Source organism: Meles meles, chromosome 13 (assembly GCF_922984935.1).
Source record: "Meles meles chromosome 13, mMelMel3.1 paternal haplotype, whole genome shotgun sequence".
Lineage (NCBI taxonomy): Eukaryota > Metazoa > Chordata > Mammalia > Carnivora > Mustelidae > Meles > Meles meles.
Genome location: NC_060078.1, coordinates 58538 through 77976, shown reverse-complemented (window position 1 = coordinate 77976; position 19439 = coordinate 58538). Strand labels below are relative to the sequence as shown.

At 72.6% G+C, this 19439-nt stretch overlaps 9 non-coding genes across 9 annotated transcripts; all 9 read left to right on the top strand.

Annotated features, from left to right (window-relative positions):
• Window positions 1–1168: 1168 nt before the first annotated feature.
• LOC123955915 lies at window positions 1169–1287 on the top strand. The gene has a single exon (XR_006821453.1). It is a non-coding gene; the product is annotated as a 5S ribosomal RNA (ribosomal RNA).
• Window positions 1288–3311: 2024 nt separating this feature from the next.
• Window positions 3312–3430, top strand: LOC123955914. Its single transcript, XR_006821452.1, has one exon. It is a non-coding gene; the product is annotated as a 5S ribosomal RNA (ribosomal RNA).
• A 2024-nt stretch (window positions 3431–5454) lies between these two features.
• Window positions 5455–5573, top strand: LOC123955913. Its single transcript, XR_006821451.1, has one exon. It is a non-coding gene; the product is annotated as a 5S ribosomal RNA (ribosomal RNA).
• Window positions 5574–7598: 2025 nt separating this feature from the next.
• LOC123955912 lies at window positions 7599–7717 on the top strand. Its single transcript, XR_006821450.1, has one exon. It is a non-coding gene; the product is annotated as a 5S ribosomal RNA (ribosomal RNA).
• Window positions 7718–9742: 2025 nt separating this feature from the next.
• Window positions 9743–9861, top strand: LOC123955911. Its single transcript, XR_006821449.1, has one exon. It is a non-coding gene; the product is annotated as a 5S ribosomal RNA (ribosomal RNA).
• Window positions 9862–11884: 2023 nt separating this feature from the next.
• On the top strand, window positions 11885–12003 carry LOC123955910. The gene has a single exon (XR_006821448.1). It is a non-coding gene; the product is annotated as a 5S ribosomal RNA (ribosomal RNA).
• A 2024-nt stretch (window positions 12004–14027) lies between these two features.
• Window positions 14028–14146, top strand: LOC123955909. The gene has a single exon (XR_006821447.1). It is a non-coding gene; the product is annotated as a 5S ribosomal RNA (ribosomal RNA).
• A 2024-nt stretch (window positions 14147–16170) lies between these two features.
• Window positions 16171–16289, top strand: LOC123955908. Its single transcript, XR_006821446.1, has one exon. It is a non-coding gene; the product is annotated as a 5S ribosomal RNA (ribosomal RNA).
• Window positions 16290–18314: 2025 nt separating this feature from the next.
• LOC123955907 lies at window positions 18315–18433 on the top strand. Its single transcript, XR_006821445.1, has one exon. It is a non-coding gene; the product is annotated as a 5S ribosomal RNA (ribosomal RNA).
• The last annotated feature ends 1006 nt before the right edge of the window (window positions 18434–19439 follow it).

Below are 19439 nucleotides of genomic sequence, written 5' to 3'. Positions count from 1 at the left end.
CACGCTCCGTCTCAAGGGCGCAGCGAAGGCCACAGCGAGACTCTCTCGCTCAGCAAGACCGGCGGCGCCCCACACCGGGCCAAGAGAGGTCCCCGGGCACCCTACCCCCCACCCCCCACCCCAAAGGACCAGACCAGAGAAAGAAACCCTCGCAGGCCCCCAGGCCTGACGGGGTGTTGGGCAGGAATGGCAGCGGAACGGGACGCCTGACACCTGGGCTGCAAGTCCTCGGGCTCCCCGGGCTCCTCCGCCAGCTCCAGGGCGCCACCACCTAGGCCAAAGCCCCGCCCCAGCACCACGACCCTCCCGCCGGGGACAGGTGCCGGGCCACCGCAGCCTCCTGGGCGTGTGGTGTCTTGTCCGGGTTGGTGTGGGTGCCTCTGTGTGTGTGTAGAGTGTGTCAGTGCTGCGTGCACCCGTGTCTCTGTCCGCATCCCGGTCAGGGTCACCGTGTCTGGGGGGGGGGGGGAGGGGGGGAGTTGTTGGGGGGATGGAGGGTCTGTCTCTCCGGCTCTGCGTTCTTCCCGTCTGTCCAGAGGTCCCTCCGTCTGAGTCTGTCCCTGTGTTTGCCTGGGTGTCCGTGTATCTGTGTAGGTGAGCCTGCCCCTCGAGTCTCTGGGTCAGAGCCTGGTGGGGGTGGGTGGAGTGGAGAGGGGAAGCCTGGCGGAGGAAGGCGCTCGGGTCGGGGCGGCTTCGTCTGGGCTGGTGTGTGGCGTCGCCCTTGTCCTCGGGCCGGCTGGGAGCGAGGTTGGGTGGAGCGGAGCGGAGCCGAGGGGAGCAGAGCCGAGCGGAGGAGAGCACAGCAGAGAAGAGGACGGAAGGCCAGGTGGCCGGCTGCGCCAGGCCTAGGGCGGCGGGCGGGCGCTGGGGGGCGCTGAGCACTCGGCGCAAGCGCCCCGACGCACCCCCCACGCCACCTGGGAGCCCCGGCGGCGCCGGGGGCTGGGGAGTCCCGGGATGGGAGGGTGCCCGTACGTTGGTGAGGCCGGGGTGCCGCCGGCTTCTGGAACCCTGGGCCGCGTGGGGGTGGGGGTCGGGGGTCGGGGGTCGGGGGTGGGCTGGGAGGCAGGCTCCAGGCCCCGGGTAGGCGGAGGGGGGTGCCGCGGCGCGCACCGAGGCCAGGAAAGCGCTCAGCAGGCTCTTAGGGCGCCCAGCTGCAGCGGCAGGCGTCTACGGCCATACCACCCTGAACGCGCCCGATCTCGTCTGATCTCGGAAGCTAAGCAGGGTCGGGCCTGGTTAGTACTTGGATGGGAGACCGCCTGGGAATACCGGGTGCTGTAGGCTTTTTTCTTCTTGGGCCTTCTTCTTTTCTTTCCCCCTTCGGCCTCCTTCCCTGGCCCTTGGCCGCCACCGCCGGGCGCCCTGCCCAAGGCGGCTGCCTCCAAACACTCCCTGAACGCCTCAGCCCCTGGCCCCCGGACCCCTGGCCACCGCAGCCCCAGCACCGCGGGCCCCTGGCCCCGAAAGGGCGGCCCGCTGCACGGGCAGGCGGCCACAACGCAGCCTTTCCACCTCCACGCCACAAGGCCCACCCGCGCCTCCGCCGGGACTGCGGGGGCTGCTGGCAGGGCGGGGCAATATTGGAGGGGGCTCAGGGGCCGGACGCAGGGGAAGGGGTGAGGACCGGGGTGAGGACCTCGGCTGTGCACGCGGGGAGGGGCCAGGGGGCCGGGCTGTGGGAGGAGGGAGGAGGAGGAGGAGGGCGGGGGGGCGGGGGGGTGGGGTGGTATGGGGCAGGAAGCCCGAGGGAGGAGCGGGCCTCCTCCCCGGGCTCGGGCTCCTTCGGCGGGCATCAGCTTCCGAGGCCCTGGGTCGCAGCCCTGGGCCCGGGCCCTGGGCCCTGTTTCCCCTGGCCAGGCCCCCGGGCTGCCCCCAGCTCCCAAGCCAACCGGCAGCCGCCCCGCCCCCCTCCCTCCCGGCGCCCCGCCCCGAGACCTGGGCTCCGCCGACCCCAACCGCCACCCCCGCCACCACCACTTCTCTCCTCGGGACCTGGGCTCCACTCCGCCCAGAAGGGCATTCCCTTCCTTCTCACCGACAACCTCCCCTTTGCCCCTGGGGCAGCGCGCCCGGGCTCAGGTGCCCCGGACGCCAGAAGGCCGACCGCCCTGGGCTTCCCGCGGCGCCGTGGGCACCCGGCTCCACGCTCCGTCTCAAGGGCGCAGCGAAGGCCACAGCGAGACTCTCTCGCTCAGCAAGACCGGCGGCGCCCCACACCGGGCCAAGAGAGGTCCCCGGGCACCCTACCCCCCACCCCCCACCCCAAAGGACCAGACCAGAGAAAGAAACCCTCGCAGGCCCCCAGGCCTGACGGGGTGTTGGGCAGGAATGGCAGCGGAACGGGACGCCTGACACCTGGGCTGCAAGTCCTCGGGCTCCCCGGGCTCCTCCGCCAGCTCCAGGGCGCCACCACCTAGGCCAAAGCCCCGCCCCAGCACCACGACCCTCCCGCCGGGGACAGGTGCCGGGCCACCGCAGCCTCCTGGGCGTGTGGTGTCTTGTCCGGGTTGGTGTGGGTGCCTCTGTGTGTGTGTAGAGTGTGTCAGTGCTGCGTGCACCCGTGTCTCTGTCCGCATCCCGGTCAGGGTCACCGTGTCTGGGGGGGGGGGAGGGGGGGAGTTGTTGGGGGGATGGAGGGTCTGTCTCTCCGGCTCTGCGTTCTTCCCGTCTGTCCAGAGGTCCCTCCGTCTGAGTCTGTCCCTGTGTTTGCCTGGGTGTCCGTGTATCTGTGTAGGTGAGCCTGCCCCTCGAGTCTCTGGGTCAGAGCCTGGTGGGGGTGGGTGGAGTGGAGAGGGGAAGCCTGGCGGAGGAAGGCGCTCGGGTCGGGGCGGCTTCGTCTGGGCTGGTGTGTGGCGTCGCCCTTGTCCTCGGGCCGGCTGGGAGCGAGGTTGGGTGGAGCGGAGCGGAGCCGAGGGGAGCAGAGCCGAGCGGAGGAGAGCACAGCAGAGAAGAGGACGGAAGGCCAGGTGGCCGGCTGCGCCAGGCCTAGGGCGGCGGGCGGGCGCTGGGGGGCGCTGAGCACTCGGCGCAAGCGCCCCGACGCACCCCCCACGCCACCTGGGAGCCCCGGCGGCGCCGGGGGCTGGGGAGTCCCGGGATGGGAGGGTGCCCGTACGTTGGTGAGGCCGGGGTGCCGCCGGCTTCTGGAACCCTGGGCCGCGTGGGGGTGGGGGTCGGGGGTCGGGGGTCGGGGGTGGGCTGGGAGGCAGGCTCCAGGCCCCGGGTAGGCGGAGGGGGGTGCCGCGGCGCGCACCGAGGCCAGGAAAGCGCTCAGCAGGCTCTTAGGGCGCCCAGCTGCAGCGGCAGGCGTCTACGGCCATACCACCCTGAACGCGCCCGATCTCGTCTGATCTCGGAAGCTAAGCAGGGTCGGGCCTGGTTAGTACTTGGATGGGAGACCGCCTGGGAATACCGGGTGCTGTAGGCTTTTTTCTTCTTGGGCCTTCTTCTTTTCTTTCCCCCTTCGGCCTCCTTCCCTGGCCCTTGGCCGCCACCGCCGGGCGCCCTGCCCAAGGCGGCTGCCTCCAAACACTCCCTGAACGCCTCAGCCCCTGGCCCCCGGACCCCTGGCCACCGCAGCCCCAGCACCGCGGGCCCCTGGCCCCGAAAGGGCGGCCCGCTGCACGGGCAGGCGGCCACAACGCAGCCTTTCCACCTCCACGCCACAAGGCCCACCCGCGCCTCCGCCGGGACTGCGGGGGCTGCTGGCAGGGCGGGGCAATATTGGAGGGGGCTCAGGGGCCGGACGCAGGGGAAGGGGTGAGGACCGGGGTGAGGACCTCGGCTGTGCACGCGGGGAGGGGCCAGGGGTCCGGGCTGTGGGAGGAGGGAGGAGGAGGAGGAGGGCGGGGGGGCGGGGGGGGGGGTGGTATGGGGCAGGAAGCCCGAGGGAGGAGCGGGCCTCCTCCCCGGGCTCGGGCTCCTTCGGCGGGCATCAGCTTCCGAGGCCCTGGGTCCCAGCCCTGGGCCCGGGCCCTGGGCCCTGTTTCCCCTGGCCAGGCCCCCGGGCTGCCCCCAGCTCCCAAGCCAACCGGCAGCCGCCCCGCCCCCCTCCCTCCCGGCGCCCCGCCCCGAGACCTGGGCTCCGCCGACCCCAACCGCCACCCCCGCCACCACCACTTCTCTCCTCGGGACCTGGGCTCCACTCCGCCCAGAAGGGCATTCCCTTCCTTCTCACCGACAACCTCCCCTTTGCCCCTGGGGCAGCGCGCCCGGGCTCAGGTGCCCCGGACGCCAGAAGGCCGACCGCCCTGGGCTTCCCGCGGCGCCGTGGGCACCCGGCTCCACGCTCCGTCTCAAGGGCGCAGCGAAGGCCACAGCGAGACTCTCTCGCTCAGCAAGACCGGCGGCGCCCCACACCGGGCCAAGAGAGGTCCCCGGGCACCCTACCCCCCACCCCCCACCCCAAAGGACCAGACCAGAGAAAGAAACCCTCGCAGGCCCCCAGGCCTGACGGGGTGTTGGGCAGGAATGGCAGCGGAACGGGACGCCTGACACCTGGGCTGCAAGTCCTCGGGCTCCCCGGGCTCCTCCGCCAGCTCCAGGGCGCCACCACCTAGGCCAAAGCCCCGCCCCAGCACCACGACCCTCCCGCCGGGGACAGGTGCCGGGCCACCGCAGCCTCCTGGGCGTGTGGTGTCTTGTCCGGGTTGGTGTGGGTGCCTCTGTGTGTGTGTAGAGTGTGTCAGTGCTGCGTGCACCCGTGTCTCTGTCCGCATCCCGGTCAGGGTCACCGTGTCTGGGGTGGGGGGGAGGGGGGGAGTTGTTGGGGGGATGGAGGGTCTGTCTCTCCGGCTCTGCGTTCTTCCCGTCTGTCCAGAGGTCCCTCCGTCTGAGTCTGTCCCTGTGTTTGCCTGGGTGTCCGTGTATCTGTGTAGGTGAGCCTGCCCCTCGAGTCTCTGGGTCAGAGCCTGGTGGGGGTGGGTGGAGTGGAGAGGGGAAGCCTGGCGGAGGAAGGCGCTCGGGTCGGGGCGGCTTCGTCTGGGCTGGTGTGTGGCGTCGCCCTTGTCCTCGGGCCGGCTGGGAGCGAGGTTGGGTGGAGCGGAGCGGAGCCGAGGGGAGCAGAGCCGAGCGGAGGAGAGCACAGCAGAGAAGAGGACGGAAGGCCAGGTGGCCGGCTGCGCCAGGCCTAGGGCGGCGGGCGGGCGCTGGGGGGCGCTGAGCACTCGGCGCAAGCGCCCCGACGCACCCCCCACGCCACCTGGGAGCCCCGGCGGCGCCGGGGGCTGGGGAGTCCCGGGATGGGAGGGTGCCCGTACGTTGGTGACGCCGGGGTGCCGCCGGCTTCTGGAACCCTGGGCCGCGTGGGGGTGGGGGTCGGGGGTCGGGGGTCGGGGGTGGGCTGGGAGGCAGGCTCCAGGCCCCGGGTAGGCGGAGGGGGGTGCCGCGGCGCGCACCGAGGCCAGGAAAGCGCTCAGCAGGCTCTTAGGGCGCCCAGCTGCAGCGGCAGGCGTCTACGGCCATACCACCCTGAACGCGCCCGATCTCGTCTGATCTCGGAAGCTAAGCAGGGTCGGGCCTGGTTAGTACTTGGATGGGAGACCGCCTGGGAATACCGGGTGCTGTAGGCTTTTTTCTTCTTGGGCCTTCTTCTTTTCTTTCCCCCTTCGGCCTCCTTCCCTGGCCCTTGGCCGCCACCGCCGGGCGCCCTGCCCAAGGCGGCTGCCTCCAAACACTCCCTGAACGCCTCAGCCCCTGGCCCCCGGACCCCTGGCCACCGCAGCCCCAGCACCGCGGGCCCCTGGCCCCGAAAGGGCGGCCCGCTGCACGGGCAGGCGGCCACAACGCAGCCTTTCCACCTCCACGCCACAAGGCCCACCCGCGCCTCCGCCGGGACTGCGGGGGCTGCTGGCAGGGCGGGGCAATATTGGAGGGGGCTCAGGGGCCGGACGCAGGGGAAGGGGTGAGGACCGGGGTGAGGACCTCGGCTGTGCACGCGGGGAGGGGCCAGGGGGCCGGGCTGTGGGAGGAGGGAGGAGGAGGAGGAGGGCGGGGGGGCGGGGGGGGGGGGTGGTATGGGGCAGGAAGCCCGAGGGAGGAGCGGGCCTCCTCCCCGGGCTCGGGCTCCTTCGGCGGGCATCAGCTTCCGAGGCCCTGGGTCCCAACCCTGGGCCCGGGCCCTGGGCCCTGTTTCCCCTGGCCAGGCCCCCGGGCTGCCCCCAGCTCCCAAGCCAACCGGCAGCCGCCCCGCCCCCCTCCCTCCCGGCGCCCCGCCCCGAGACCTGGGCTCCGCCGACCCCAACCGCCACCCCCGCCACCACCACTTCTCTCCTCGGGACCTGGGCTCCACTCCGCCCAGAAGGGCATTCCCTTCCTTCTCACCGACAACCTCCCCTTTGCCCCTGGGGCAGCGCGCCCGGGCTCAGGTGCCCCGGACGCCAGAAGGCCGACCGCCCTGGGCTTCCCGCGGCGCCGTGGGCACCCGGCTCCACGCTCCGTCTCAAGGGCGCAGCGAAGGCCGCAGCGAGACTCTCTCGCTCAGCAAGACCGGCGGCGCCCCACACCGGGCCAAGAGAGGTCCCCGGGCACCCTACCCCCCACCCCCCACCCCAAAGGACCAGACCAGAGAAAGAAACCCTCGCAGGCCCCCAGGCCTGACGGGGTGTTGGGCAGGAATGGCAGCGGAACGGGACGCCTGACACCTGGGCTGCAAGTCCTCGGGCTCCCCGGGCTCCTCCGCCAGCTCCAGGGCGCCACCACCTAGGCCAAAGCCCCGCCCCAGCACCACGACCCTCCCGCCGGGGACAGGTGCCGGGCCACCGCAGCCTCCTGGGCGTGTGGTGTCTTGTCCGGGTTGGTGTGGGTGCCTCTGTGTGTGTGTAGAGTGTGTCAGTGTTGCGTGCACCCGTGTCTCTGTCCGCATCCCGGTCAGGGTCACCGTGTCTGGGGGGGGGGGGAGGGGGGGAGTTGTTGGGGGTATGGAGGGTCTGTCTCTCCGGCTCTGCGTTCTTCCCGTCTGTCCAGAGGTCCCTCCGTCTGAGTCTGTCCCTGTGTTTGCCTGGGTGTCCGTGTATCTGTGTAGGTGAGCCTGCCCCTCGAGTCTCTGGGTCAGAGCCTGGTGGGGGTGGGTGGAGTGGAGAGGGGAAGCCTGGCGGAGGAAGGCGCTCGGGTCGGGGCGGCTTCGTCTGGGCTGGTGTGTGGCGTCGCCCTTGTCCTCGGGCCGGCTGGGAGCGAGGTTGGGTGGAGCGGAGCGGAGCCGAGGGGAGCAGAGCCGAGCGGAGGAGAGCACAGCAGAGAAGAGGACGGAAGGCCAGGTGGCCGGCTGCGCCAGGCCTAGGGCGGCGGGCGGGCGCTGGGGGGCGCTGAGCACTCGGCGCAAGCGCCCCGACGCACCCCCCACGCCACCTGGGAGCCCCGGCGGCGCCGGGGGCTGGGGAGTCCCGGGATGGGAGGGTGCCCGTACGTTGGTGACACCGGGGTGCCGCCGGCTTCTGGAACCCTGGGCCGCGTGGGGGTGGGGGTCGGGGGTCGGGGGTCGGGGGTGGGCTGGGAGGCAGGCTCCAGGCCCCGGGTAGGCGGAGGGGGGTGCCGCGGCGCGCACCGAGGCCAGGAGAGCGGTCAGCAGGCTCTTAGGGCGCCCAGCTGCAGCGGCAGGCGTCTACGGCCATACCACCCTGAACGCGCCCGATCTCGTCTGATCTCGGAAGCTAAGCAGGGTCGGGCCTGGTTAGTACTTGGATGGGAGACCGCCTGGGAATACCGGGTGCTGTAGGCTTTTTTCTTCTTGGGCCTTCTTCTTTTCTTTCCCCCTTCGGCCTCCTTCCCTGGCCCTTGGCCGCCACCGCCGGGAGCCCTGCCCAAGGCGGCTGCCTCCAAACACTCCCTGAACGCCTCAGCCCCTGGCCCCCGGACCCCTGGCCACCGCAGCCCCAGCACCGCGGGCCCCTGGCCCCGAAAGGGCGGCCCGCTGCACGGGCAGGCGGCCACAACGCAGCCTTTCCACCTCCACGCCACAAGGCCCACCCGCGCCTCCGCCGGGACTGCGGGGGCTGCTGGCAGGGCGGGGCAATATTGGAGGGGGCTCAGGGGCCGGACGCAGGGGAAGGGGTGAGGACCGGGGTGAGGACCTCGGCTGTGCACGCGGGGAGGGGCCAGGGGTCCGGGCTGTGGGAGGAGGGAGGAGGAGGAGGAGGGCGGGGGGGCGGGGGGGGGGGTGGTATGGGGCAGGAAGCCCGAGGGAGGAGCGGGCCTCCTCCCCGGGCTCGGGCTCCTTCGGCGGGCATCAGCTTCCGAGGCCCTGGGTCCCAGCCCTGGGCCCGGGCCCTGGGCCCTGTTTCCCCTGGCCAGGCCCCCGGGCTGCCCCCAGCTCCCAAGCCAACCGGCAGCCGCCCCGCCCCCCTCCCTCCCGGCGCCCCGCCCCGAGACCTGGGCTCCGCCGACCCCAACCGCCACCCCCGCCACCACCACTTCTCTCCTCGGGACCTGGGCTCCACTCCGCCCAGAAGGGCATTCCCTTCCTTCTCACCGACAACCTCCCCTTTGCCCCTGGGGCAGCGCGCCCGGGCTCAGGTGCCCCGGACGCCAGAAGGCCGACCGCCCTGGGCTTCCCGCGGCGCCGTGGGCACCCGGCTCCACGCTCCGTCTCAAGGGCGCAGCGAAGGCCACAGCGAGACTCTCTCGCTCAGCAAGACCGGCGGCGCCCCACACCGGGCCAAGAGAGGTCCCCGGGCACCCTACCCCCCACCCCCCACCCCAAAGGACCAGACCAGAGAAAGAAACCCTCGCAGGCCCCCAGGCCTGACGGGGTGTTGGGCAGGAATGGCAGCGGAACGGGACGCCTGACACCTGGGCTGCAAGTCCTCGGGCTCCCCGGGCTCCTCCGCCAGCTCCAGGGCGCCACCACCTAGGCCAAAGCCCCGCCCCAGCACCACGACCCTCCCGCCGGGGACAGGTGCCGGGCCACCGCAGCCTCCTGGGCGTGTGGTGTCTTGTCCGGGTTGGTGTGGGTGCCTCTGTGTGTGTGTAGAGTGTGTCAGTGCTGCGTGCACCCGTGTCTCTGTCCGCATCCCGGTCAGGGTCACCGTGTCTGGGGGGGGGGGGGAGGGGGGGAGTTGTTGGGGGGATGGAGGGTCTGTCTCTCCGGCTCTGCGTTCTTCCCGTCTGTCCAGAGGTCCCTCCGTCTGAGTCTGTCCCTGTGTTTGCCTGGGTGTCCGTGTATCTGTGTAGGTGAGCCTGCCCCTCGAGTCTCTGGGTCAGAGCCTGGTGGGGGTGGGTGGAGTGGAGAGGGGAAGCCTGGCAGAGGAAGGCGCTCGGGTCGGGGCGGCTTCGTCTGGGCTGGTGTGTGGCGTCGCCCTTGTCCTCGGGCCGGCTGGGAGCGAGGTTGGGTGGAGCGGAGCGGAGCCGAGGAGAGCAGAGCCGAGCGGAGGAGAGCACAGCAAAGAAGAGGACGGAAGGCCAGGTGGCCGGCTGCGCCAGGCCTAGGGCGGCGGGCGGGCGCTGGGGGGCGCCGAGCACTCGGCGCAAGCGCCCCGACGCACCCCCCACGCCACCTGGGAGCCCCGGCGGCGCCGGGGGCTGGGGAGTCCCGGGATGGGAGGGTGCCCGTACGTTGGTGACGCCGGGGTGCCGCCGGCTTCTGGAACCCTGGGCCGCGTGGGGGTGGGGGTCGGGGGTCGGGGGTCGGGGGTGGGCTGGGAGGCAGGCTCCAGGCCCCGGGTAGGCGGAGGGGGGTGCCGCGGCGCGCACCGAGGCCAGGAAAGCGCTCAGCAGGCTCTTAGGGCGCCCAGCTGCAGCGGCAGGCGTCTACGGCCATACCACCCTGAACGCGCCCGATCTCGTCTGATCTCGGAAGCTAAGCAGGGTCGGGCCTGGTTAGTACTTGGATGGGAGACCGCCTGGGAATACCGGGTGCTGTAGGCTTTTTTCTTCTTGGGCCTTCTTCTTTTCTTTCCCCCTTCGGCCTCCTTCCCTGGCCCTTGGCCGCCACCGCCGGGCGCCCTGCCCAAGGCGGCTGCCTCCAAACACTCCCTGAACGCCTCAGCCCCTGGCCCCCGGACCCCTGGCCACCGCAGCCCCAGCACCGCGGGCCCCTGGCCCCGAAAGGGCGGCCCGCTGCACGGGCAGGCGGCCACAACGCAGCCTTTCCACCTCCACGCCACAAGGCCCACCCGCGCCTCCGCCGGGACTGCGGGGGCTGCTGGCAGGGCGGGGCAATATTGGAGGGGGCTCAGGGGCCGGACGCAGGGGAAGGGGTGAGGACCGGGGTGAGGACCTCGGCTGTGCACGCGGGGAGGGGCCAGGGGGCCGGGCTGTGGGAGGAGGGAGGAGGAGGAGGAGGGCGGGGGGGCGGGGGGGGGGGTGGTATGGGGCAGGAAGCCCGAGGGAGGAGCGGGCCTCCTCCCCGGGCTCGGGCTCCTTCGGCGGGCATCAGCTTCCGAGGCCCTGGGTCCCAGCCCTGGGCCCGGGCCCTGGGCCCTGTTTCCCCTGGCCAGGCCCCCGGGCTGCCCCCAGCTCCCAAGCCAACCGGCAGCCGCCCCGCCCCCCTCCCTCCCGGCGCCCCGCCCCGAGACCTGGGCTCCGCCGACCCCAACCGCCACCCCCGCCACCACCACTTCTCTCCTCGGGACCTGGGCTCCACTCCGCCCAGAAGGGCATTCCCTTCCTTCTCACCGACAACCTCCCCTTTGCCCCTGGGGCAGCGCCCCCGGGCTCAGGTGCCCCGGACGCCAGAAGGCCGACCGCCCTGGGCTTCCCGCGGCGCCGTGGGCACCCGGCTCCACGCTCCGTCTCAAGGGCGCAGCGAAGGCCGCAGCGAGACTCTCTCGCTCAGCAAGACCGGCGGCGCCCCACACCGGGCCAAGAGAGGTCCCCGGGCACCCTACCCCCCACCCCCCACCCCAAAGGACCAGACCAGAGAAAGAAACCCTCGCAGGCCCCCAGGCCTGACGGGGTGTTGGGCAGGAATGGCAGCGGAACGGGACGCCTGACACCTGGGCTGCAAGTCCTCGGGCTCCCCGGGCTCCTCCGCCAGCTCCAGGGCGCCACCACCTAGGCCAAAGCCCCGCCCCAGCACCATGACCCTCCCGCCGGGGACAGGTGCCGGGCCACCGCAGCCTCCTGGGCGTGTGGTGTCTTGTCCGGGTTGGTGTGGGTGCCTCTGTGTGTGTGTAGAGTGTGTCAGTGTTGCGTGCACCCGTGTCTCTGTCCGCATCCCGGTCAGGGTCACCGTGTCTGGGGGGGGGGGAGGGGGGGAGTTGTTGGGGGGATGGAGGGTCTGTCTCTCCGGCTCTGCGTTCTTCCCGTCTGTCCAGAGGTCCCTCCGTCTGAGTCTGTCCCTGTGTTTGCCTGGGTGTCCGTGTATCTGTGTAGGTGAGCCTGCCCCTCGAGTCTCTGGGTCAGAGCCTGGTGGGGGTGGGTGGAGTGGAGAGGGGAAGCCTGGCGGAGGAAGGCGCTCGGGTCGGGGCGGCTTCGTCTGGGCTGGTGTGTGGCGTCGCCCTTGTCCTCGGGCCGGCTGGGAGCGAGGTTGGGTGGAGCGGAGCGGAGCCGAGGGGAGCAGAGCCGAGCGGAGGAGAGCACAGCAGAGAAGAGGACGGAAGGCCAGGTGGCCGGCTGCGCCAGGCCTAGGGCGGCGGGCGGGCGCTGGGGGGCGCTGAGCACTCGGCGCAAGCGCCCCGACGCACCCCCCACGCCACCTGGGAGCCCCGGCGGCGCCGGGGGCTGGGGAGTCCCGGGATGGGAGGGTGCCCGTACGTTGGTGACGCCGGGGTGCCGCCGGCTTCTGGAACCCTGGGCCGCGTGGGGGTGGGGGTCGGGGGTCGGGGGTCGGGGGTGGGCTGGGAGGCAGGCTCCAGGCCCCGGGTAGGCGGAGGGGGGTGCCGCGGCGCGCACCGAGGCCAGGAAAGCGCTCAGCAGGCTCTTAGGGCGCCCAGCTGCAGCGGCAGGCGTCTACGGCCATACCACCCTGAACGCGCCCGATCTCGTCTGATCTCGGAAGCTAAGCAGGGTCGGGCCTGGTTAGTACTTGGATGGGAGACCGCCTGGGAATACCGGGTGCTGTAGGCTTTTTTCTTCTTGGGCCTTCTTCTTTTCTTTCCCCCTTCGGCCTCCTTCCCTGGCCCTTGGCCGCCACCGCCGGGCGCCCTGCCCAAGGCGGCTGCCTCCAAACACTCCCTGAACGCCTCAGCCCCTGGCCCCCGGACCCCTGGCCACCGCAGCCCCAGCACCGCGGGCCCCTGGCCCCGAAAGGGCGGCCCGCTGCACGGGCAGGCGGCCACAACGCAGCCTTTCCACCTCCACGCCACAAGGCCCACCCGCGCCTCCGCCGGGACTGCGGGGGCTGCTGGCAGGGCGGGGCAATATTGGAGGGGGCTCAGGGGCCGGACGCAGGGGAAGGGGTGAGGACCGGGGTGAGGACCTCGGCTGTGCACGCGGGGAGGGGCCAGGGGGCCGGGCTGTGGGAGGAGGGAGGAGGAGGAGGAGGGCGGGGGGGCGGGGGGGGGGGTGGTATGGGGCAGGAATCCCGAGGGAGGAGCGGGCCTCCTCCCCGGGCTCGGGCTCCTTCGGCGGGCATCAGCTTCCGAGGCCCTGGGTCCCAGCCCTGGGCCCGGGCCCTGGGCCCTGTTTCCCCTGGCCAGGCCCCCGGGCTGCCCCCAGCTCCCAAGCCAACCGGCAGCCGCCCCGCCCCCCTCCCTCCCGGCGCCCCGCCCCGAGACCTGGGCTCCGCCGACCCCAACCGCCACCCCCGCCACCACCACTTCTCTCCTCGGGACCTGGGCTCCACTCCGCCCAGAAGGGCATTCCCTTCCTTCTCACCGACAACCTCCCCTTTGCCCCTGGGGCAGCGCGCCCGGGCTCAGGTGCCCCGGACGCCAGAAGGCCGACCGCCCTGGGCTTCCCGCGGCGCCGTGGGCACCCGGCTCCACGCTCCGTCTCAAGGGCGCAGCGAAGGCCGCAGCGAGACTCTCTCGCTCAGCAAGACCGGCGGCGCCCCACACCGGGCCAAGAGAGGTCCCCGGGCACCCTACCCCCCACCCCCCACCCCAAAGGACCAGACCAGAGAAAGAAACCCTCGCAGGCCCCCAGGCCTGACGGGGTGTTGGGCAGGAATGGCAGCGGAACGGGACGCCTGACACCTGGGCTGCAAGTCCTCGGGCTCCCCGGGCTCCTCCGCCAGCTCCAGGGCGCCACCACCTAGGCCAAAGCCCCGCCCCAGCACCATGACCCTCCCGCCGGGGACAGGTGCCGGGCCACCGCAGCCTCCTGGGCGTGTGGTGTCTTGTCCGGGTTGGTGTGGGTGCCTCTGTGTGTGTGTAGAGTGTGTCAGTGTTGCGTGCACCCGTGTCTCTGTCCGCATCCCGGTCAGGGTCACCGTGTCTGGGGGGGGGGGGAGGGGGGGAGTTGTTGGGGGGATGGAGGGTCTGTCTCTCCGGCTCTGCGTTCTTCCCGTCTGTCCAGAGGTCCCTCCGTCTGAGTCTGTCCCTGTGTTTGCCTGGGTGTCCGTGTATCTGTGTAGGTGAGCCTGCCCCTCGAGTCTCTGGGTCAGAGCCTGGTGGGGGTGGGTGGAGTGGAGAGGGGAAGCCTGGCGGAGGAAGGCGCTCGGGTCGGGGCGGCTTCGTCTGGGCTGGTGTGTGGCGTCGCCCTTGTCCTCGGGCCGGCTGGGAGCGAGGTTGGGTGGAGCGGAGCGGAGCCGAGGGGAGCAGAGCCGAGCGGAGGAGAGCACAGCAGAGAAGAGGACGGAAGGCCAGGTGGCCGGCTGCGCCAGGCCTAGGGCGGCGGGCGGGCGCTGGGGGGCGCTGAGCACTCGGCGCAAGCGCCCCGACGCACCCCCCACGCCACCTGGGAGCCCCGGCGGCGCCGGGGGCTGGGGAGTCCCGGGATGGGAGGGTGCCCGTACGTTGGTGACGCCGGGGTGCCGCCGGCTTCTGGAACCCTGGGCCGCGTGGGGGTGGGGGTCGGGGGTCGGGGGTCGGGGGTGGGCTGGGAGGCAGGCTCCAGGCCCCGGGTAGGCGGAGGGGGGTGCCGCGGCGCGCACCGAGGCCAGGAAAGCGCTCAGCAGGCTCTTAGGGCGCCCAGCTGCAGCGGCAGGCGTCTACGGCCATACCACCCTGAACGCGCCCGATCTCGTCTGATCTCGGAAGCTAAGCAGGGTCGGGCCTGGTTAGTACTTGGATGGGAGACCGCCTGGGAATACCGGGTGCTGTAGGCTTTTTTCTTCTTGGGCCTTCTTCTTTTCTTTCCCCCTTCGGCCTCCTTCCCTGGCCCTTGGCCGCCACCGCCGGGCGCCCTGCCCAAGGCGGCTGCCTCCAAACACTCCCTGAACGCCTCAGCCCCTGGCCCCCGGACCCCTGGCCACCGCAGCCCCAGCACCGCGGGCCCCTGGCCCCGAAAGGGCGGCCCGCTGCACGGGCAGGCGGCCACAACGCAGCCTTTCCACCTCCACGCCACAAGGCCCACCCGCGCCTCCGCCGGGACTGCGGGGGCTGCTGGCAGGGCGGGGCAATATTGGAGGGGGCTCAGGGGCCGGACGCAGGGGAAGGGGTGAGGACCGGGGTGAGGACCTCGGCTGTGCACGCGGGGAGGGGCCAGGGGGCCGGGCTGTGGGAGGAGGGAGGAGGAGGAGGAGGGCGGGGGGGCGGGGGGGGGGGTGGTATGGGGCAGGAATCCCGAGGGAGGAGCGGGCCTCCTCCCCGGGCTCGGGCTCCTTCGGCGGGCATCAGCTTCCGAGGCCCTGGGTCCCAGCCCTGGGCCCGGGCCCTGGGCCCTGTTTCCCCTGGCCAGGCCCCCGGGCTGCCCCCAGCTCCCAAGCCAACCGGCAGCCGCCCCGCCCCCCTCCCTCCCGGCGCCCCGCCCCGAGACCTGGGCTCCGCCGACCCCAACCGCCACCCCCGCCACCACCACTTCTCTCCTCGGGACCTGGGCTCCACTCCGCCCAGAAGGGCATTCCCTTCCTTCTCACCGACAACCTCCCCTTTGCCCCTGGGGCAGCGCGCCCGGGCTCAGGTGCCCCGGACGCCAGAAGGCCGACCGCCCTGGGCTTCCCGCGGCGCCGTGGGCACCCGGCTCCACGCTCCGTCTCAAGGGCGCAGCGAAGGCCACAGCGAGACTCTCTCGCTCAGCAAGACCGGCGGCGCCCCACACCGGGCCAAGAGAGGTCCCCGGGCACCCTACCCCCCACCCCCCACCCCAAAGGACCAGACCAGAGAAAGAAACCCTCGCAGGCCCCCAGGCCTGACGGGGTGTTGGGCAGGAATGGCAGCGGAACGGGACGCCTGACACCTGGGCTGCAAGTCCTCGGGCTCCCCGGGCTCCTCCGCCAGCTCCAGGGCGCCACCACCTAGGCCAAAGCCCCGCCCCAGCACCACGACCCTCCCGCCGGGGACAGGTGCCGGGCCACCGCAGCCTCCTGGGCGTGTGGTGTCTTGTCCGGGTTGGTGTGGGTGCCTCTGTGTGTGTGTAGAGTGTGTCAGTGCTGCGTGCACCCGTGTCTCTGTCCGCATCCCGGTCAGGGTCACCGTGTCTGGGGGGGGGGGGAGGGGGGGAGTTGTTGGGGGGATGGAGGGTCTGTCTCTCCGGCTCTGCGTTCTTCCCGTCTGTCCAGAGGTCCCTCCGTCTGAGTCTGTCCCTGTGTTTGCCTGGGTGTCCGTGTATCTGTGTAGGTGAGCCTGCCCCTCGAGTCTCTGGGTCAGAGCCTGGTGGGGGTGGGTGGAGTGGAGAGGGGAAGCCTGGCAGAGGAAGGCGCTCGGGTCGGGGCGGCTTCGTCTGGGCTGGTGTGTGGCGTCGCCCTTGTCCTCGGGCCGGCTGGGAGCGAGGTTGGGTGGAGCGGAGCGGAGCCGAGGGGAGCAGAGCCGAGCGGAGGAGAGCACAGCAGAGAAGAGGACGGAAGGCCAGGTGGCCGGCTGCGCCAGGCCTAGGGCGGCGGGCGGGCGCTGGGGGGCGCCGAGCACTCGGCGCAAGCGCCCCGACGCACCCCCCACGCCACCTGGGAGCCCCGGCGGCGCCGGGGGCTGGGGAGTCCCGGGATGGGAGGGTGCCCGTACGTTGGTGACGCCGGGGTGCCGCCGGCTTCTGGAACCCTGGGCCGCGTGGGGGTGGGGGTCGGGGGTCGGGGGTCGGGGGTGGGCTGGGAGGCAGGCTCCAGGCCCCGGGTAGGCGGAGGGGGGTGCCGCGGCGCGCACCGAGGCCAGGAAAGCGCTCAGCAGGCTCTTAGGGCGCCCAGCTGCAGCGGCAGGCGTCTACGGCCATACCACCCTGAACGCGCCCGATCTCGTCTGATCTCGGAAGCTAAGCAGGGTCGGGCCTGGTTAGTACTTGGATGGGAGACCGCCTGGGAATACCGGGTGCTGTAGGCTTTTTTCTTCTTGGGCCTTCTTCTTTTCTTTCCCCCTTCGGCCTCCTTCCCTGGCCCTTGGCCGCCACCGCCGGGCGCCCTGCCCAAGGCGGCTGCCTCCAAACACTCCCTGAACGCCTCAGCCCCTGGCCCCCGGACCCCTGGCCACCGCAGCACCAGCACCGCAGGCCCCTGGCCCCGAAAGGGCGGCCCGCTGCACGGGCAGGCGGCCACAACGCAGCCTTTCCACCTCCACGCCACAAGGCCCACCCGCGCCTCCGCCGGGACTGCGGGGGCTGCTGGCAGGGCGGGGCAATATTGGAGGGGGCTCAGGGGCCGGACGCAGGGGAAGGGGTGAGGACCGGGGTGAGGACCTCGGCTGTGCACGCGGGGAGGGGCCAGGGGGCCGGGCTGTGGGAGGAGGGAGGAGGAGGAGGAGGGCGGGGGGGCGGGGGGGGGGGGTGGTATGGGGCAGGAAGCCCGAGGGAGGAGCGGGCCTCCTCCCCGGGCTCGGGCTCCTTCGGCGGGCATCAGCTTCCGAGGCCCTGGGTCCCAGCCCTGGGCCCGGGCCCTGGGCCCTGTTTCCCCTGGCCAGGCCCCCAGGCTGCCCCCAGCTCCCAAGCCAACCGGCAGCCGCCCCGCCCCCCTCCCTCCCGGCGCCCCGCCCCGAGACCTGGGCTCCGCCGACCCCAACCGCCACCCCCGCCACCACCACTTCTCTCCTCGGGACCTGGGCTCCACTCCGCCCAGAAGGGCATTCCCTTCCTTCTCACCGACAACCTCCCCTTTGCCCCTGGGGCAGCGCGCCCGGGCTCAGGTGCCCCGGACGCCAGAAGGCCGACCGCCCTGGGCTTCCCGCGGCGCCGTGGGCACCCGGCTCCACGCTCCGTCTCAAGGGCGCAGCGAAGGCCACAGCGAGACTCTCTCGCTCAGCAAGACCGGCGGCGCCCCACACCGGGCCAAGAGAGGTCCCCGGGCACCCTACCCCCCACCCCCCACCCCAAAGGACCAGACCAGAGAAAGAAACCCTCGCAGGCCCCCAGGCCTGACGGGGTGTTGGGCAGGAATGGCAGCGGAACGGGACGCCTGACACCTGGGCTGCAAGTCCTCGGGCTCCCCGGGCTCCTCCGCCAGCTCCAGGGCGCCACCACCTAGGCCAAAGCCCCGCCCCAGCACCACGACCCTCCCGCCGGGGACAGGTGCCGGGCCACCGCAGCCTCCTGGGCGTGTGGTGTCTTGTCCGGGTTGGTGTGGGTGCCTCTGTGTGTGTGTAGAGTGTGTCAGTGCTGCGTGCACCCGTGTCTCTGTCCGCATCCCGGTCAGGGTCACCGTGTCTGGGGGGGGGGGGAGGGGGGGAGTTGTTGGGGGGATGGAGGGTCTGTCTCTCCGGCTCTGCGTTCTTCCCGTCTGTCCAGAGGTCCCTCCGTCTGAGTCTGTCCCTGTGTTTGCCTGGGTGTCCGTGTATCTGTGTAGGTGAGCCTGCCCCTCGAGTCTCTGGGTCAGAGCCTGGTGGGGGTGGGTGGAGTGGAGAGGGGAAGCCTGGCGGAGGAAGGCGCTCGGGTCGGGGCGGCTTCGTCTGGGCTGGTGTGTGGCGTCGCCCTTGTCCTCGGGCCGGCTGGGAGCGAGGTTGGGTGGAGCGGAGCGGAGCCGAGGGGAGCAGAGCCGAGCGGAGGAGAGCACAGCAGAGAAGAGGACGGAAGGCCAGGTGGCCGGCTGCGCCAGGCCTAGGGCGGCGGGCGGGCGCTGGGGGGCGCTGAGCACTCGGCGCAAGCGCCCCGACGCACCCCCCACGCCACCTGGGAGCCCCGGCGGCGCCGGGGGCTGGGGAGTCCCGGGATGGGAGGGTGCCCGTACGTTGGTGACGCCGGGGTGCCGCCGGCTTCTGGAACCCTGGGCCGCGTGGGGGTGGGGGTCGGGGGTCGGGGGTCGGGGGTGGGCTGGGAGGCAGGCTCCAGGCCCCGGGTAGGCGGAGGGGGGTGCCGCGGCGCGCACCGAGGCCAGGAAAGCGCTCAGCAGGCTCTTAGGGCGCCCAGCTGCAGCGGCAGGCGTCTACGGCCATACCACCCTGAACGCGCCCGATCTCGTCTGATCTCGGAAGCTAAGCAGGGTCGGGCCTGGTTAGTACTTGGATGGGAGACCGCCTGGGAATACCGGGTGCTGTAGGCTTTTTTCTTCTTGGGCCTTCTTCTTTTCTTTCCCCCTTCGGCCTCCTTCCCTGGCCCTTGGCCGCCACCGCCGGGCGCCCTGCCCAAGGCGGCTGCCTCCAAACACTCCCTGAACGCCTCAGCCCCTGGCCCCCGGACCCCTGGCCACCGCAGCCCCAGCACCGCGGGCCCCTGGCCCCGAAAGGGCGGCCCGCTGCACGGGCAGGCGGCCACAACGCAGCCTTTCCACCTCCACGCCACAAGGCCCACCCGCGCCTCCGCCGGGACTGCGGGGGCTGCTGGCAGGGCGGGGCAATATTGGAGGGGGCTCAGGGGCCGGACGCAGGGGAAGGGGTGAGGACCGGGGTGAGGACCTCGGCTGTGCACGCGGGGAGGGGCCAGGGGGCCGGGCTGTGGGAGGAGGGAGGAGGAGGAGGAGGGCGGGGGGGCGGGGGGGGGGTGGTATGGGGCAGGAAGCCCGAGGGAGGAGCGGGCCTCCTCCCCGGGCTCGGGCTCCTTCGGCGGGCATCAGCTTCCGAGGCCCTGGGTCCCAGCCCTGGGCCCGGGCCCTGGGCCCTGTTTCCCCTGGCCAGGCCCCCGGGCTGCCCCCAGCTCCCAAGCCAACCGGCAGCCGCCCCGCCCCCCTCCCTCCCGGCGCCCCGCCCCGAGACCTGGGCTCCGCCGACCCCAACCGCCACCCCCGCCACCACCACTTCTCTCCTCGGGACCTGGGCTCCACTCCGCCCAGAAGGGCATTCCCTTCCTTCTCACCGACAACCTCCCCTTTGCCCCTGGGGCAGCGCCCCCGGGCTCAGGTGCCCCGGACGCCAGAAGGCGGACCGCCCTGGGCTTCCCGCGGCGCCGTGGGCACCCGGCTCCACGCTCCGTCTCAAGGGCGCAGCGAAGGCCACAGCGAGACTCTCTCGCTCAGCAAGACCGGCGGCGCCCCACACCGGGCCAAGAGAGGTCCCCGGGCACCCTACCCCCCACCCCCCACCCCAAAGGACCAGACCAGAGAAAGAAACCCT